The 18,026-nt window shown below is 45.5% G+C and overlaps 1 protein-coding gene and 1 non-coding gene across 4 annotated transcripts in view; both read left to right on the plus strand.

The window, feature by feature from the left end:
• LOC121281066 (solute carrier family 22 member 5-like) overlaps window positions 1-18,026 on the plus strand; it is a 117,671-nt gene that overhangs the window by 51,644 nt on the left and 48,001 nt on the right. The window lies entirely within an intron of this gene.
• LOC121281626 lies at window positions 2,684-2,898 on the plus strand. Its single transcript, XR_005943887.1, has one exon. It is a non-coding gene; the product is annotated as a small nucleolar RNA U3 (small nucleolar RNA).

Here is an 18,026-nt window from a genome sequence, read left to right on the forward strand (position 1 = left end):
TGGGCAAGATAGCACAGACAGCCTGAAGGAAAGACTCAAGCACATGCTGGGTGGGTGGGGAGGTTGTGGGGGTGAAGGAAGCGGCCACACCCTTGGAAAAGCTTGTCAAAAGTGAGCATACCAAGCAGCTGAGACCTTTTAGCTGCAGCTCCATTCACACGCTTGGAGTAGGGCTCTGAAAATTTTCTGTCCACTCAAGCAATGCAAAAGCATGAAAGTGACACCAAATGCTCCAGAAATGTTCACCCCTCAGGCACAAATTGCAAATTAAAATATGCATTTCAGGGGGCAGCTGAGCAATTGGCCAACTGGGCAAGTTGTAGAATGCCCTTCTGAAAGGTGGCCATGGTGCAGTCATTGGTGGAGGCGCTTACAGGCCCTTGCAATGTCTTTATTAAGGTTTGGACCTGTATCCATTATGGTTCAAGCTAACAGCGCAGCTTTGCAGTGCAGGTTAGGAGAATGCCTGCGCCTGAGCTGAGAGCACAACATGCATTCTAGTGCCTGAAGCTGCCACCAGTCAGGCAAATGGAGTGGGACGGACGTGGGTAGGGTTTTGGACAGCCAATGACCGCACTGCACACTAGCCTTCCAAGTAGTGGCACTCTCCTGCATGCCTTCAGACTTAACCAAGAGAGGTTCTCAGTACACCCATGCGAACCCATGTGTCTCTCTCTTTGATCCTGTAGGAGAACATCAGGATTATGGAGCCTGGTGATTTAGCGGTATGCCTCATGACTTACAGAGAACAGAGAAGAAGAGGAAGAAAGTGCCAGAGGCACCTGCTTTGGCAAAAGGAGGAGTACCTCCCTCAAGGTGAATGGATGGCAGGGCTACTGCACTTGAAGCTGAAGATCCACAGTGGGCCATTGCTCATAGCTGCTTCACTAGACCCAGGGTCTATAGACGGCACCTGTCATTCCAGCAAATGACTGAAAACTAGTGTCACAGTGCATGTCTTGAGAACTGGTCGTTCACATATACCATCAGCTGCAGGATTTGGTGCCATGGTGACATGGAGGGCATCACTGCCAGTGCGGGATCTTGCAAGCCTCCATGCACAATTGTACCCAGGAGGTCATGGGTGCCTTTAAGCAAAGGCACAATACTTTGTGCATTTCTCCCGGGATCAAGAAGCAAGAGCACTAGGATTTGCATAGATCTGTAGCTTTCCACAGGTGCAGGGTGCCATCAACTGCACTCATGTGACACTTAGATCTCCATGGCAACATGCAGCCAACCATGTTAGCCGCAAGGGCTTCCATTCACTGAATGTTCAGCTGGTGTGTGATCACCACAAACATATTCCTGCAGGTCTGCGCATGATTCCTAGGGAGCATCCATGACTCCTACATCCTTAGCAGGTCTCAGATCCCTGACATCTTCCAGGGTCCAGCGAGGCTGCAGGGTTGGCTTGTCGGGGACAAGGGCTACCCACAGAGGATGTAGCTGATGACACCTGTGCGATGGCCTCAGACTGCAGCAGAGGCTTATGTACAATGAGGCTTATGCTATGACCCAGACTTTGGTGGAGCAAACGATGGGCATTTTGAAAATGAGGTTCCGGTGCCTCAACAGATCCAGTGAAGCACTGCAATACAGTCCATAGAGGGTGTTGTGCACTGTCATTGCTTGCTGCGCACTCCACAACCTGGTGCTGCAACAGGGGGAGGATCTGGCTGAGGAGGAGATGGAGGATCTGCATGTATCCTCCGAAGAGAAGGACTTTAAAGGGGATGATGATGATGAGGTCCTCGTATTGGTGAGATGAGGCAGGCGTGCTCAGGAGGCCCTCATAGCCACAAGATTCATGAAGGATAATAACAAGAGGCAATGAGGACATTCTTACTTTGCATCTGTGAACTTTTGACTCCTGTGTGTCTGATGGCAGCGCACATACCCTCAGTGCTCAGGTTCATGTAATGGAAAAGCAGTGGAGGCCCTAATAGTTGCTAGGTTCCAAGAGGATGATGATGACATGCAGTAAGATCTTCACATTGCCTCTGTGAATGTCTGACTCCTGTCTGGCTGAGGGCAGCTCCGTGCGCTCTGTGATCAAGGTCATATGGATATACGGCCGTGAAACTTTAAATGCACCTGATCCTTTATCAGCCTTCAACACCCAACCCCTTCAGGAGCACAGAGTCACTGGTCACAGATGCTGAAGAGATGGGGGGCCAGCCCCACCTCAAAGATATTGAGAGCACAGAGAGAGAATGATGGAACTCTGTGACACCTGCCCATAACATTCTGGCAGCAATGGCAAGCACCATCGAGGTGCAGGCATCCCTAATGTGTTCGTTCAGGGTGAAGCTGGACCATCACTTTGGCCTGAAGTTTGCACACTGCACAGGGAAGAGGCCCTGGACTAAGACACCTACCTTTATCTTGTACAGGAACAAAAGCTTCATATCTGAGTGATGTGAACACTGCTTATTACAACAAGGAGCCATAGGCAAGGAGACATTCTTGGGAGTTTATTTACAATAGTGAACAATATGTGCAGGTGATTAACACCCGTGCATAGGCTGTGCGACTATACTCTTAGGGAGCCTCCCTGTCCCTTACTCCTCTCTCTCCTCTCCTCTCCTGTGTAAAAGAGGGGAGGTTATTTCTACATCTCTCCCCCCTCCCCTCCCTAGGGAGGAACTTTATAATTAAAAAAATATATATATATTTAAAAAAATATATACTCTTAGGGATCATTTCTATAGTTTTTCTCTTGAGAAGTGTGTTTCTGAAGTGTTTGGTCTCACAAACCATGAAGAAGATTTATAGTGTTCTCTTCTGAGCAGGAAGCAGACATTGAGTGTTGCCTTTTAGCAGCTGCTCTCTGTCATTGATGAGTGTTCCTGCTCTCTCTTTTATAGAGAGGAGGAAGAGAATACATCTTCCGAAACTCCTTAACCTTGCTGCTTCATCTAGGTGCTCCCCCGACATCCACAGTGCAGGGGGAGGCAGCCTGCTGACTGCTACACCCTGTCTATAATAGCCTTTGGAGGGCCACGACCTGGAGGGATCCTGCCTGCTTTCAGGTTCCTGCTGTGTGGCAGTGGCACCCATCTGGCCCTGTGGAGCTGGAGCTGCTGGATTTAAGGGAAGAGGGGATTCGGATGGGTCGGACATTCCCGAGTCACCTGGGTGGATGACCCCAGGGTGTGCACCTGCTGATCCTCCTCCCTACGAGTGTCCCAGGGCCACTGGCTGACCCCTTGAGGAGAAGGGGAAGCTGGAGTGAGATCGAGCTGCCCCACACCCCTCTCACATTGACATTATGGCGTCAGCGATGGAGTTCAGCCTGTGCAGGACCAATGTCGTGGACCTCCCCCCACCAGTGTTGACCTTAGTGTGTTAGTATGCTGGCGCTAACACCTCAGACTTAAGGTGGATGGACTCCTCCATCATGTCTTGCAATCTGAGAAGAGCAGCGGATGCTCCTGATGTTCCCGAGCTGGTCTTTGCAGCTTCAGTAACTGAGGTATGTACGAGTCCAGAGGCTCGTTGTCTGACTTGAACTCAGCAGATTTCTGGCCTCCAGAAGTTCCCCGAGTGCCAGAAACCTGGAAAGTCTCTGGCGCCACCTGTTGTGGATCAGACAGTGCAATATGCTCACCAAGTTGTGACCCCAAGACTAGTCTAGAAATAGGTCCCACCAAGGTCTGTGCCTCTGTGCTGGTGGAGGGTGTTGCCAAGTGCTATGACGGGTTTTTAGTGAGGATGTCATCAGATTCTTCTTCCGAGGTGTGTTTGAGGCTTGAGTCAAGAACCTCAGCTGCTTCCCAGATGTGCCTGCGAAAGCAAGGAGAGATAATTTGTGCATGGCAGGGGATTGTGGAACAGGAGCTGACTCACAGCATAGTTGTCTGATGGATGTTGCACTGCTGAATCCTTGCTTGTTTGAGCACCATTGATCTCAGCATCAGCAAAGGAATGGTCCAGATCATTGCTGGCCAGTTGGGTGGCTCTATTTTCAAAGTCCATGAGAACCTTGATGTTAGGCATCCTGCCACCAGTCTGCAACCTCTCCCTTTTGTTGTGTGCCAACTTGTCCTGCCTGAATACAGATGGAGAGAGTGTAAGCAGGACTCCTGCCAGGCCAGATGATAAGGATGCCTGGCATATGTGGGTGGTGCATGGTGCCATGGGCAGGATGAGGACAGATGAAGTTGTGTAAGAGAGTGAATGGTGATGTCCCTTGAGCTGGTGGTGAGTGAGATCCCTGCGATGTGTGATGGGTTTGTGGGTGTGTGATTTGAGAGTGGTGATAAGAGTGGCTTACCCCGGAGGAATGGAGGAGATCATTCATCCTCTATCGGCACTGGGTGGCTGTCCCCTTTTTGCAGGGCATTGACATTGAACACGTTGCCACCACCTCCCCTGCTGGATTGGTGACCTTGCTTGCTAGTCTGCCCAGAACGGGTGTGGAGGACTTCACGGCAGGCCTCCACTGCATCCAGTAGACACCCAAGTGAGGTGTCACTAAATTTGGGGGCAACATGTTTCCTTCCTTTGGCAGCCAGGGCTTTGCAGCAGCTTCCGATCCCTTAGAGAGTGCTAGCTCTGTGCAGGGGCACTCTTTAAATATGACGCCCGAATTACTGAAGGCCTGAGGTGAGAGCTGGGTGGGCAAATCAGAGGCTGCCTGCCAGCGATCTACCATGTTTCCTGGGAATGCATTATTAATGAGGCAGGGGTGCACGGGCATGGGACAATATTGCACATAAACCCACTATTGCGGCCAGTTGGTAAAACATCCTTTTTCCTGCCCGCTACTGCACTTTGTGCACATCTGGGGCAAATCCACCTGAGGCTAAGCTAGCCACCCAAATCCAGTGGAGTCCTTTGTTAAAAATGAAGAAGATGCCATTTGAATTGTGGTTTTAGTTCAGACCTGAATGGGGAAATTCCTGCAGTATTCCAGCTAGGCTTTTTATATTTTATTCAGTCATTGGTTGTGGGTATCACCGCAATTCCAGCATTTGTTGCCCTTGAGAAGATGGTGCTGAGCTACCTTCCTGAACTGCTGCAGTCCATGCGGTGTAGGTAAACCTGTGGTGCTGTTAGTATCTTTACAGCACAGAAGGTGGCCATTCAGCCCATCGAGTCTGCACTGGCTCGCTGAAAGAGCACTCTACCTAATCCCACACCCCTGCCTAATCCCCGTAACCTTGCACATTTTCTTTTCAATGAGCAATCTAATCCCCTTTTGAATACCTCGATCAAACCAGCCTCCACCACCCTTTCAGGGAGTTTGTTCCAGATTCCAACCACCCTCTAGGTGAATTTTTTTTTCTGACATCATTTCTACTCCTTTTGCCCATTATTTGGAATCTCTGCCCTCTAGTCCTTGATGTTCTCTTGAGTGGGAACAGTTTCTCACTGTTTGCCCTGTCCATACCCCTCAAGATCTTGAATACCTCTATCAAGTCTCCTCACAGCCTTCTTTTCTCCAAGAAAAACAGACCCAGCCTCTCCAATCTATCATCATAGCTACAGTTGCTTATTCCTGGAATCATTCTTGTGAATCTCCTCGGTACTCTCTCCAATGCCTTCACATCCTTCCTCAAGTATGACGCCCAGAACTGGATGCAGTACTCCAGATGAGGCCTAACTAGTGTCTTATACAAGTTTAATATGACCTCCTTACTCTTGTACTCAATGCCTCTATTAATAAAACCTAGGATACCATATACTTTATTAATGGCCCTCTCAACATGCCCTGCCACCCTCAATGACTTATGTACATACACACCTCTGTTCCTGCACCTCCTTTAGAATTTCTCCCTTTATTTTATAGTCTCTCCACATTCTTCCTGCCAAAATGAATCACCTCACACTTCTCTGCATTGAAATTCATCTGCCATTTGGCTGCCCAATTTGCCAATATGTCTATGTCCTTTTGATGTTCAGGACTATCTTCATCACAGTTGACAATGCTTCCAGTCTTTGTATCATCTGCAAATTTTGAAATCATACCCTGCACACTACAGTCTAGGAATTAATATATATCAAGAAGAGCAAGGGTCCCATCACTGTCCACTGGGGAACTCCACTACAGACCTTCATCTAATCTGAAAATCAACTATTTATCACAATTCTCAGTTTCCTGTCATTCAGCCAATTTCTTATCCAAGTGCCTACTTTCCCTTTTATTCCATTAGCCAGAATTTTGCTCACAAGTCTATTGTGTGGTACTGTATCAAATGTCTTTTGAAAATCCATATACACCACATCAACAGCATTGGACTTATCAACCCTCTCTGTCACCTCCTCAAAATACTCCAGCAAATTAGTAAAACATGATTTTCCCTTAATGAATCCGTGTTGGCTTTCCTTAATTATCCTTCATCTGTCTAAGTGGCTATTGATTTCATATAATTTCCAGAAGTTTCCCTACCACTGAAGTCAAACTGGCTGGTCTGTAGTTGCTGGCATTATCCTTGCACCCCTTTTTGAACAAGGGTGTAATATTCACAATTCTCCAGTCCTCCAGCATCACCCCTGTGTCTAAGGAAGACTGGAAGATTATCACTAATGCCTCTGAAATTTCCATTCTCACCTCCCTCAGTATCCTCGGACGCATCTAATCTGGTCCTAAGGAGATGTTTCATGACACTTAGCAAAGATAAATTCCAGTGAGAAAGAAAGACTCTTTAAGATGGATGCACTATTCATGGCTAACTAAGGCAGTTAAAGATGGTTTCAAATTGAAAGAAAAAGCATTAAATTCTGTGATGATTAATGGGGTACGTTAGAAGATTGGGCAGAATTTTGAAAACTGGCAAAGAATGACTAAAAAATATTGAGGAGGGAGAAATTAGAATATGAAAGAAAGCTAGCTAGAAATATAAAAAACAGGCAATAAGAGTTTCTACAAGTATTTAGAAAGGGAAAGAGTAACTAAAGTGAGTGTTGGTCCACTGCAGAGTGAGTTTGGGGAATTAATAACGGGAAATAAGGAAATGTTGGAAGCTTTAAGCAGATCTTTTATGTCTGTCTTCACTGTAGAAGACACAAATAACACCTCAGAAATAGTTGTAAATCAAAGGTGAAAGGGAGTGAGGAACTAAAACAATTACAATCACCAGAGAAAGGGTACTGCAAAAACTATTAGAATTAAAGGCTGACAAGTCCCAGGACCTGATAGGCTGCATCCTAGGGTCTAAAAGGAAGTAACTGCTGAGATAGTAGATGCATTGGTTGTATTTTTCCAAACTTCCCTAGATTCTGGAAAGGCTCCATCAGATTGGGAACTAGCAAATGTGACTCCTGTATTCAAGAAAGGAGGAAGACAGAAAGCAAGAAACTACAGGCCAGTTAGCTTCAAATCTATCATGGAGAACATGCTAGAATCAACGAAGAGGTTACAGCAGTCTCCCTCCAATTCAGCAACATCCTGCTTTTCTATTCTTCGAGCCAAAGTGAACAACATCATATTTTCCCACACTATGGACAGAATATTGCACTCATCAGTCAGGCACGTGCCCAACCCAAATGAGTGTAAAATGATGCGTGATGACGTCAGGCAAGCATCCTTTATATATCGTCACGCACTCGCGCAATATTTCGGTTGATGAGCACATGCGGAAGTTTGCAGTGCACCCATCCACAACTAACAGGCCTATATAGGCCATTAAAGATCTAATTTAATGAAATTTTTCACGAAAAGGCCAAGCGGTCTTTGGATTTTTTGCGAAAGCCCATCCACAGGTGTGATCAGGTTTCAATCAGTCATTAAAAAAAATCTTAAACATTTCAAACTAATTTCTAACATGTCCCTGCTCATGTGACAGAGTTATTAACATTTAAAAACTCTTCCTTTTTTATTTTCAGAAATCTTCATCTCCCTGGGGCAGCCCTGTGCCTCAGGGAGCTTTTCCAGCGTGCACCCGTGCACATGTGCAAACATCCATGCTCGCCCACTAGGGTAAAATTACGGTCAAGCCCCGAGCACGGGTGGAGGTCATTTTCACAGCCTCCCCCGGGACTGCCCGCCATGCCCACCCAACAAGGGCAAATTTCTCCTCTTTATGCCACCTGTCAAGTCTATGCCCACCCACTTAACACATCCATATCCATTTGGAGACTCACTTTGTCTTCCTCAACCTGCTTTCCTAGCCATCTTTGTATCATCAACAAACCTGATACGATACACCCAGTCCCTCCATCCAAGCCATCAAAATAGATTGCAAATAATTAAGGTCCTTGCACTGATCTCTGTGGCACCCCACGAGACACAGCCCACCGACCTGAAAATACCCATTTATCCGTATTCTGTTCTTTTTTTAAATCTTTCACGGGATATGGGCGTCGCTGGCTAGGCCAGCATTTTTATTGCCTCTCCCTAACTGCCCTTGAGAAGATGGTGGCGAACCACCTCCTTCAACCACTGCAGTCTTTACAATCTCCCAAAGCAGTCAAGCAGAGTCAACATGGTCTTCTGAAAGGGAAATTGTGTTTGACTATTTATTAGAGTTCTTTGAGGAGGTAACAAGCAATGGGAAACTACTGAATTTCCAAAAGAAATTTGATAAGGTGCCACATCAAAGACTAATACACAAAATAAGAGCTCATGATGTAATGGGGTAATATATTAGCATGGATACAGGATTGGTTAGCTAACAGAAAGCAGAGTAGGGATAAATTAGGCTTTTTTGTTTGCAAGCTATAACCAGTGGAGTACCACTGGGATCAGCACTGGGGCATCAGTCATCCACAATCCATTATAATGACTTGGACGAAGGGACTGAATGCATGGTTGCCAAATCTGCGTTAGGAAGGGAGTTCCACATTTTTGCCCCACAGATAGTAAAAGAACAATGAAGTGGTTCCAGTTCAGGATGCTATGTGCTCTTGCGGGTAAGGTGCAAGCAGTAGTGTTAGCTCACACCTGCTGCACTATCCTTCTAGTTGATAAAGGCAGATTTGGAAGATGTTATCGAAGGAGCCTTTGCAAGTTGCTGCAGTACACCATGTAGATGGTGCACACTGCTGCCACTGTGGTAAAGGGAGTGAATGTTCAAAGTAGTGGACAGAGCGCTAATCAAGGAGGTTGCTTTGTCATGGATAGTGTTGAAAATCTCGAGTGTTGCTGGAACTGGGTTCATCCAGGCAAGTGGAGAATATTCCATCACTCTCCCCTTGTAGATTGTGGTCAGGCTTTGGGAAATCAGAAGGTGAGTTTTTTGCCATAGAATTCCCAGCCTTTGCCCTGCTCTTATGACCATAGTATTTATATATCTGGTCCAGTCAAGTTCCCAGTCAATGGTGAACACAGGTTGTTGATAGTGGGGGATTTAGCAATGGTAATGCAATTGATTGACAAGGGGAGGTGTTAGATTCTTTCTTGTTGGAGGTGGTCATTGTCAGGTTCGAGTGTGGTATGAATGTTATTTGCCACTTATCTCAAACCAGAACACAGGCATGAACTGTGTTCATTATCTGAGGAGTTGTAAATGGTACTGAACACTGTGGAATCATCAATGACCATTGTTATCTTTTACTATGGGGTTGCTTTGCTCGAAAACCAGTTGCAAGCTTATCTGTCAGCATGTGAATCGATTACAATATACTGCAGACACAGAGATCAATATGACATGAAGCACGTGCCATTTATTTACACAAACAACAGAGCACTAACATGATGTATGCTTCCCCAGCCAGACCCTACTCTAGACTAACATTAACATGGCAGCCTGTGCTACACAGCTATTGGGTCTTACAGTCACATGATCAATCTACTGACATTCTCTTAAAGGTGTACTACACCTCAGATTACCATATCCGTCCCCTTTACTTGAAAGTACATTTTACAATATATTAACTGTTTACATAAATAAACCATTTACAAATTAATTCTCTCAGGAGGCTTTTTCAAACGTGTCAACCATCATAGTTCTATGACTTCGGATGGTTTATCTGAGGCCTCCCTCTCAGGAGTTATCTGTCCACTGGGCTCCCCAGTAAGAACCTGTAAGTTTGCCTCTTTGATTCACTCAGGCTCAATGGGTCCTACAGGTACTTCCAAAGCAAGAGGAGTTCCTTCTGCCTGTGGTGTAGACTCCACCGGGAATGTTTGGTACACCTTTTCTTGTGGATCTTTTTCCCTTTTCCTGAGGTGATCTACATGTCTCCTGGTTATCTAACCTTCAACCGATATATGGTAGGACAGGGGTCCTGTCACTGCACTGACTTCACCTGATAGCCATTTTGGGCCCATCTCCAAAGCTCTTTGCAAAAACTGCTTTTCCTACAATGAAATTTCTTTCACGACTATGGTAATCGTGTTCATTTTTCTGAGCCTCCTGACTACTCTCTACCCTCCACCCTAAATTCGGCCTTATGAGGCTCAAATGTGTCCTGAGACATCTCTTCGTTAATAACTCTGTGGGGGCAAGACTGGTAGTCGTTTGTGGCGTAGTCTTATAGCTGAGCAGGAAACGTGATAACTTCATTGCTATAGAGTCACCATCTAGTTTTTTCATTCCTGCCTCGAAGGTCTGGACTGCCCTCTCAGCCAGACAATTGGATGCAGGGTGGTATGATGATGTCTTGACATGTGTTATGCCATTGAGACTTGTAAATCTTTGGAATTCTGCACTAGTAAATGCGCTTCCTGTGCGGGGGGAGGGGGGGATTCCCCAACTGTCAGAGTGCGCTCTTTCACGCATGAGCGTGAAAGAGCACCCATCTCCCTGAGGCAAAGTGCTGCCTCAGGGAGATCGCTGAAAGGCTGGCAAATATAAAAAAATAGAACAATAAAAGATTCATTAACATGTCCCCCTCATATGAAAATGTCACACGAGATGGGCCATGTTAATGAAATAAACAAACACTTTATTAAACGTTTTTAAAACTGCTATCAAACCTCATCCCGCCACTGGATGAGGTTTGTAAAAAAATCACCTACCCGCCTGCCTGTTGGGCCCGTGCGGCGAGCCAAAGTTCGCACGGGCCCCTCAAAATCGTCGAAGATTGGCAAGGTAAGGGCCTTAACGAGGCCTTTAATTAATGGTGGGCGCGTGTCCCACTGCATAGCCGAAATATAGCGATGCCGAGCGCTGACATCGGGACGCTCACGCGACGTCAGCGCACGACATTTTAAGCACTGGCATGTGGGCTCCGCCACCCACACACCAGCCAGAAGATTCTGCCCTAGGAGATCATCGAGATAAACCACCAGATGGGGGTAGAACTTGAAGTAAATTTTTTATAGTCTGTTGGAAAATGGCACAAGCCGATGAGACACCGAGGGGTAACCTGGTATACTGGTACAAACTCCTATGTGTGTTGATAGTCACAAAATCCCAAGAGGCCTTTTCTAGCTTGACTTGCTGGTAAGCGTGGCTCATTTCAAGTTTCGTATATGCGTTTCCCTCTGCCAGCTTGGAGTACAATTCATCAGTTTTTGGTACAGGGTTTCAGAAAACCCATTCGAATGGGCGTGGATACAGGGTTTTCTGTTGACTTCTACTGTCACGTAGATTGGCTCTGTTTTATCCATTTTTAAGTTGTGTAGCGAGTAAATATCTGACTCTGTTTCTTCTGGTTCCTCCATTATATAAATTTCATGACTTCTGCCTTTTTGTTTGAAATTTTGCCTCAATCTCCCTTTATAATATCGCATAAAGTGTCCATTGCGATGGCAGTAGAAACACATGGTTTTTCTAAATTGTCATTCATTTGCAGGCTGTCTGGTTCCAATTCTGCTATTATTAATGTGGTTTTTAACTGTTAAGCCATGGCTTTTTGCTGCTCTGTTAATGGCAGCTCTTTCTCACTTTTCTGTGGAGTCCTGCGCTTCTGCACCATTTCTAACTGGTACCTCCCTCCCAGTGTGAAGAACGGTGCCATTTTGTACTCCCTTGATTTCTTCTGAGTCCCTGACTGCACTTTCCATTACAAGCGCCAACTCCAGCGCCTTGCTGAAGTTTAAGTTTGTTTCTGACAACAACCTTTTTTCAATGGCATCTTCGTTAACCCCAGACATTAATCGGTCTCTTAACATGTCATTAATCGACATCGATAACTAAGATGAGGGCTGTACTTACAATTGGTCTGCAAGGCACAGTTGATTCACTTCAGTTGAGTTTTTGTGGCTTCCTTGGTGTCATCAACTCGTATTTTGCCTCGTCCCCATTTGTTATGTTCTACTATGGAGTCGCTGAGCTCACGAACCAGTTGCAAGCTTATCTGTCAGCATGTGAATCGATTACAATATACTGCAGACACAGAGATCAATATGACATGAAGCAAGTGCCATTTATTTGCACAAACAACAGAGCACTAATATGATGTGTGCTTCTCCAACCAGGCCCTACTCTAGACTAACATTAACATGGTAGCCTGCGCTACACAGCTATTGGATCTTACAGTCACATGGTCAATCTGCTCACGTTCTCTTAAAGGTTTATTACACCTCAGATTACCACAACCATCCCTCTGACCTATCAAGGCTCTTGTATACTCTTCGTTGAACCAGGATTGGTCACCCAACTTGATGCTATTGTAGATATGCCAATAAGTTACAGATTGTGGTGGAAAACAGTTCTGCTTCTGATGGACCACACAGTTCATGAATGGCCAGTTTTGAACTGCTTGATCTGTTCTGAATCAATCCCGTTGAGTATGGTGGTACCTGCCACATCACATGATAGACTGTCCTCAATGTGAAGAGAGGACTTAGTCTCCACAAGGACTTTGCAGTGGTCACTTCCTCCAAAACTGCCATGAACTGATGCATCTGCAACAGATAGATTGGCAAAACAAGGTAAAATAGGTTTTCCCTCTCACTACCTGCTGCAGTACCAGTCTGTCAGCTATTTAGGACTGGACCAGTTCGGTCAGTATTGGTGCTACCGAGCCTGTAGGTGATGAACATTGAAGTCCCCCCTTCGAGAGTACATTCATGCCCTTGCTACCCTTAGTGCTTCTTCCAAATAGTGTTCAACATGGAATATTCAGTCATCAGCTGAGGGAGTGTGGTAGGTGGTACAGGAGATTCCCTTATCAGTGTTTGACCTGGTGCCATGCTCATGGAATCCAAAGTTAATGTTGAGGACTCCAAGGCCACACTCTCCAGACTCTATACAACTATGCTGCCACCTCAGGTGGAGCTGGCCCATAGGTGGGATAGGACACAATCAGGTCTGGTGGTTGTGGAGTTTGGGATACTGGCTGAAAGTAAGTTATTCTGTGTGTTATGTCAGGCTGTTGCTTGAGCAGACTATGGGCTAGTCCTCACAATTTTGACATAAGCTCCCAGGAATTGGAGGAAGACTTTGCAGAGCCGGCTAGGAATGGTCTGTCTGTTTCATTTCTAATGCCAAGGTCAATGTCGGATGATTGAGTATAGCGATGATCTGCTGGGACCGCATAGCGCTTCTCTGCAGACGTCATGCTGGGCAAGCCTTAATTGGCCCGCCCACGTAAAATGGCGCCATGCCTCCGATCAGGGGCGCCGATCGGAAGCACACCCATACACGCCCACCCATCAACCTCCCCCCAAGACAGGGGCAAAATTCAGTCCATAACATTGGTTCATAGTAATAGATACTGAAATAAGCTTAATTTTTTTTACAATATTCTGTGTGTTGGTTTTAAGGGTAAATTCTGATCATGATTACAAAGTTATTTGCAAATTGAAATTGTCTTTAAAAACAGAAGCACACAAAGCATTGCTATTCAGTGTGTCAGTCATACCTAACTAGAGATCACATAAAAATGGCATAGTTCTGAGAGATTAGCCTACTGGAAAATATACAGGAGTATTTAAACTTTAAGGTTTTGCATTCAGATGTTAAAGCACTCTAATTTAGAAATGGTGTTCAGCCTCAGGCAGAGAACTGATTTCTCAGAACTATTTTTTTATATTCGTCAGGAGGAAGGAATTAGTGTTTACTGTTGCACTGGAGATAGAAATATAGAAACTCCTTGCCCAGTTCAACAAGTAACTATGTCAAATACAAAGAGCTATGTACAATGTATGAATGTATTGCATTATGTCACACTGAATGGTCCATTTGATTCACTTTTATTTGAGAACAAAACATGCATTTTGGATAATGAGGTTTCAATCAAATTCCAAATCGAAGAATTACAAATTTTTCGTTACATATTTTACTAACCGTCGATTAGGTTACCCTCAAACGCTTTGAGGGTGTTTAACTCTTTTTTTTCCCAAATTGTCAAGGAGGCAGCCAGACAACAAGTCATGCACAAAATAGTAAAGTTAAGGTTGGGGATATGAATTTTTAATAGTTGTGCATAAGTGTAATTAGTTATTTCTGAGTTGAACAGCAAATCATAATGGACTGTGTTACTTAATAAAACTAGCAATAAATGTTACACAGGCAATTCAGTGTAATTCAGCACTGACTGCAACCACAAACAGGATATATATATATTACTGAGATTAGTTTTACAGTAGTTCACTTAATGGATGGTAAGTTAACAGATTTGAATGGTCAGTCCACTCTTTTCCTTCTTAGGAAGTCCCTCATGATTGACAATGATTTGCTTCCACTCTGGTCTGATGGGTTCTGACATAGCTGATAAGTCCAATGTGTGATCTGCAAACTCTTCCACGTGCAGAACATGTGGTGCTTGGAGGATTGGGTAGATGTGTTGTTTAGAGGATTGTGCACTACTTCTCCCTTTGCCTCTGCATGTTCCTGATGAAGTCTCTCAATGCGTTCGGTGCCTTCCCAAATGAACCTTCTCCATTTAGTTGGTCACAAGCCAGGGACTCCCATCTTTGACCACTTCAAGGCTGCTTTGAGGACACTCCTAAAGCATTTCCACTGTCTCCCTGGGAGAATCCTGCTGCGACCAAGCTCCAAGTAGCGCAGCAGCTTTGGGATTCTGGTGTCGGCATACAAACAAAGTGTCCCGCCCAGCAGAGCTGGTTTTGAGTAATTAGTGCCTCTGCTGAGCAAGTTGGCTTGGGGGAGAATGCTGGTTTGGACCACCTGTCTTGCTATGAGATTTGGAGGATCTTGCGAAGGCGCCACTGGCGCTGTGTGAGAGGACGGTGGCACAGTGGGTCAGAGATGCCACTGGAAGATGCACTCATTGATCTTGACCACACATGTGAAGGTATGGGTGTTCAATGCTAGACTCTGAGAATTCATCTCCTTGGAACCTGCTCCTATTCTCTGTATGGCTTGAAGGTAGGGAACCGATCAGTGACTTCACAGACAGTGTGGAGTTAAATATTCACAGCCTGTGGGCAAATCCAAAATTTCCAATGATTTTCTGACTGACCAGCTCCCTGTGGGTGAGGTAAGTAAAAATCCAGCCCCATGCTCCAGCAACTCATTGTCATACCATAGAACTCCACATTGATCAGGTTTTATTGGCAAGCGGACAAAGCCTTCTCGAAGCCTGTCAGCCTGGTTGGTTAAGGAAGAACCCTTTTTAAAATTAAAATATGAAATAGAGAGCATGTTTGATTTCTGATGGGTGAGTGATGGGAATGTGCAGTGTGAGAGGACGGTGGCACATTGGGTCAGAGATCTCACTGGAAGATGCATTCACTGACCTTGACCACACATATGAGGGTATTGAACTCTCTGTGCCACTGAAGCCAGGTATTCAGTGCTAGACTCTGAGAATTCACCTCCTTAGTTACCTGCTCCCATTCTCTTGTGTCTTGAAGGCACAGTGACTTTACAGATACTATGAGGAGTTAAATTGTTCAAGCTCACAGATATTCTCACTGTGCTTGAGATATTAATTGGCAATGCTCTGAGGTACCTGCAGTAGGTACCTGTTTGAGTCTCCAAAGCAAATCAGAGCACAGCGTTCACTACTGCCCAGTAAACTATTAGTCTCTGGTTTGAGATCCTGGTCCTCAAATACTCTCTCCCACAATCAGCCGAAGGTTAATTTGGCACAATGGAGGCAATGATGAATTTTATCATGTGTTTACCTTTGTCTGGAGGAAGCTTCTAAGATATGGAAAATGGTCCCCATTTTCTAGGATCTGTAGTCGAAGGCTGCATTGCATGATTAAGTTCAGAGTTTTTTTGAGAGTTTATTATGAACAGCACGAATGAGTCAATTTCCTTTCTCACTGGACTGAAGCATTGGTTCGGGAATGTTGAGTTGGTTAAACCCACTTTCAGCTGCAAGATTATCCATTTCCATTTGAAACTTCATTTGCCAATACCGCAGGCACAGTGCTAATATCTGTGAGCTTGAACAATGGTGCTAGTGCATGTAATTGGCTGGTACAACCTCAAAAGATAATTGTTTTATTCCTGCCCTAACACACTGTACTTGTATATCAGCTAGGTAAGTGTTGTTACTGAACAAAGACAATCTAAGTGAACAAGCAGAGACTGTTCTTTCTACAAAGACAAAGAGAAACAGCTTATTGTCTCCATAAAAAAAAACAGCAACAAAAATTAACTGCTACTGACTACCAGTTGTCCAACACTGATCAATGATAGAGATAAAGAGCTCTCTATTTCATATTTTAATTTTAAAAGGGGTTCTCCCTTAACTAACCAGGCTGACAGGCTTCCAGCAGGCCTTGTCCACTTACCAATAAAACTTGATCAATGTGGAGTTCTATGGTATAACAATGAGTTGCTGGAGCATGGGGCTGAATTTTTTACTTACCTCACCCACAGGGAATTGGTCAGTCAGAAAATCACTGGAAATTTGGGATTTGCCCACAGGCTCCGCATAGTATCTGTAAAGTCACTGTGCCTTCAAGACACAAGAGAATGGGAGCAGGTAGCCAAGGAGGTGAATTCTCAGAGTCTAGCACTGAATACCTGGCTTCAGTGGCAGAGAGAGTTCAATACCCTCATATGTGTGGTCCAGGTCAGTGAATGCATCTTCCAGTGAGATCTCTGACCCACTGTGCCACCGTCCTCTCACACTGCACATTCCCATCACTCACCCATCAGAAATCAAACATGCCTAATGTTCAGATGATTGACCTTAGCCTCACACACCTAACAAGCTGCCAGATTTGCACGTACGTCCAGCTATTCAACTATGGCAAGCTGATCACCCAAACACATTGCAATATACTCACTGACATTCTTCTCCCACTTGTGCAGAACAAGATCACACATAACAGGAGGGTGCAAAGAGAATCCACTGGGCGGAAGGCTGCATGCCCACCTCTCCCACCCATTTGGAGATGATGATGTTCCACGCTGTAGAGTTAGCATTTAGCTTTTATGGTACCAAGACTTGCTACCACGTCTGCCAGCGCAACCTCACCATGAGTGGTATAAGCAACAGCAGATCCCTGAAGAAACACAAACACTTCATCCGACACTCAGAGCCAGCAAATCAGATACTGCCACTGTGCATACATTAGAAGGTCGTTTAGAGTTCTGGGGTCAAGCCTGTTGTGAGTGAATCACCATGCAGGAGCATGCCACAACTAGGGAAGGACAGTTCAGGTGGAATTTAATGAGGACGGTTGAGGGGGGAAGATGTCAGTCACAAAACTGGTGGCACCCCACCAACCTGATCTCCAGGAGCCCTGAGGGAATTAAATCCCTAAATGGCAGGAGGAACCCTATCGCCCGGCTCCCACTCCATGGGAGACATTTAATTGCAGGACTTCTTCTAGTACGTTGCAAAACCTGTCCCCAAGATTTGCCGCCCAATCACAGGCTGGCAGTTCTTCATTATCAACAGCGGGTACGGAGGCTGCTGCCGGATACATTTGAGCCTTTACGGCAATTCATTATAGAATCCCTGGAGAGAGGTAAGTGACAGAAGAATGGGGGGAGGGGGGAATCACAGGATAGGGGCACTGGCAAGGGGTGGAGGGAGGTGTCAGTGGAAAGAGGAAGGGGGGGTGCTCTCAGCCGTCATTAATTGCCCACTTAAGGGCTTCAATTGGCATTCGGGTGATAAGGCCACCTATAAGTCTTTCCAGCTCAGTCTCAACTGGGGGGAGGCAGAGGGTGGGGCAGGGTCTGCCCCCACACCTCCCACCCAATCAAACAGCCCTCGACTCAGGATGTGCCTCAAGGGGGCATTAAATTTTGTCC

This window comes from Carcharodon carcharias, chromosome 8, assembly GCF_017639515.1.
Source record: "Carcharodon carcharias isolate sCarCar2 chromosome 8, sCarCar2.pri, whole genome shotgun sequence".
NCBI lineage: Eukaryota > Metazoa > Chordata > Chondrichthyes > Lamniformes > Lamnidae > Carcharodon > Carcharodon carcharias.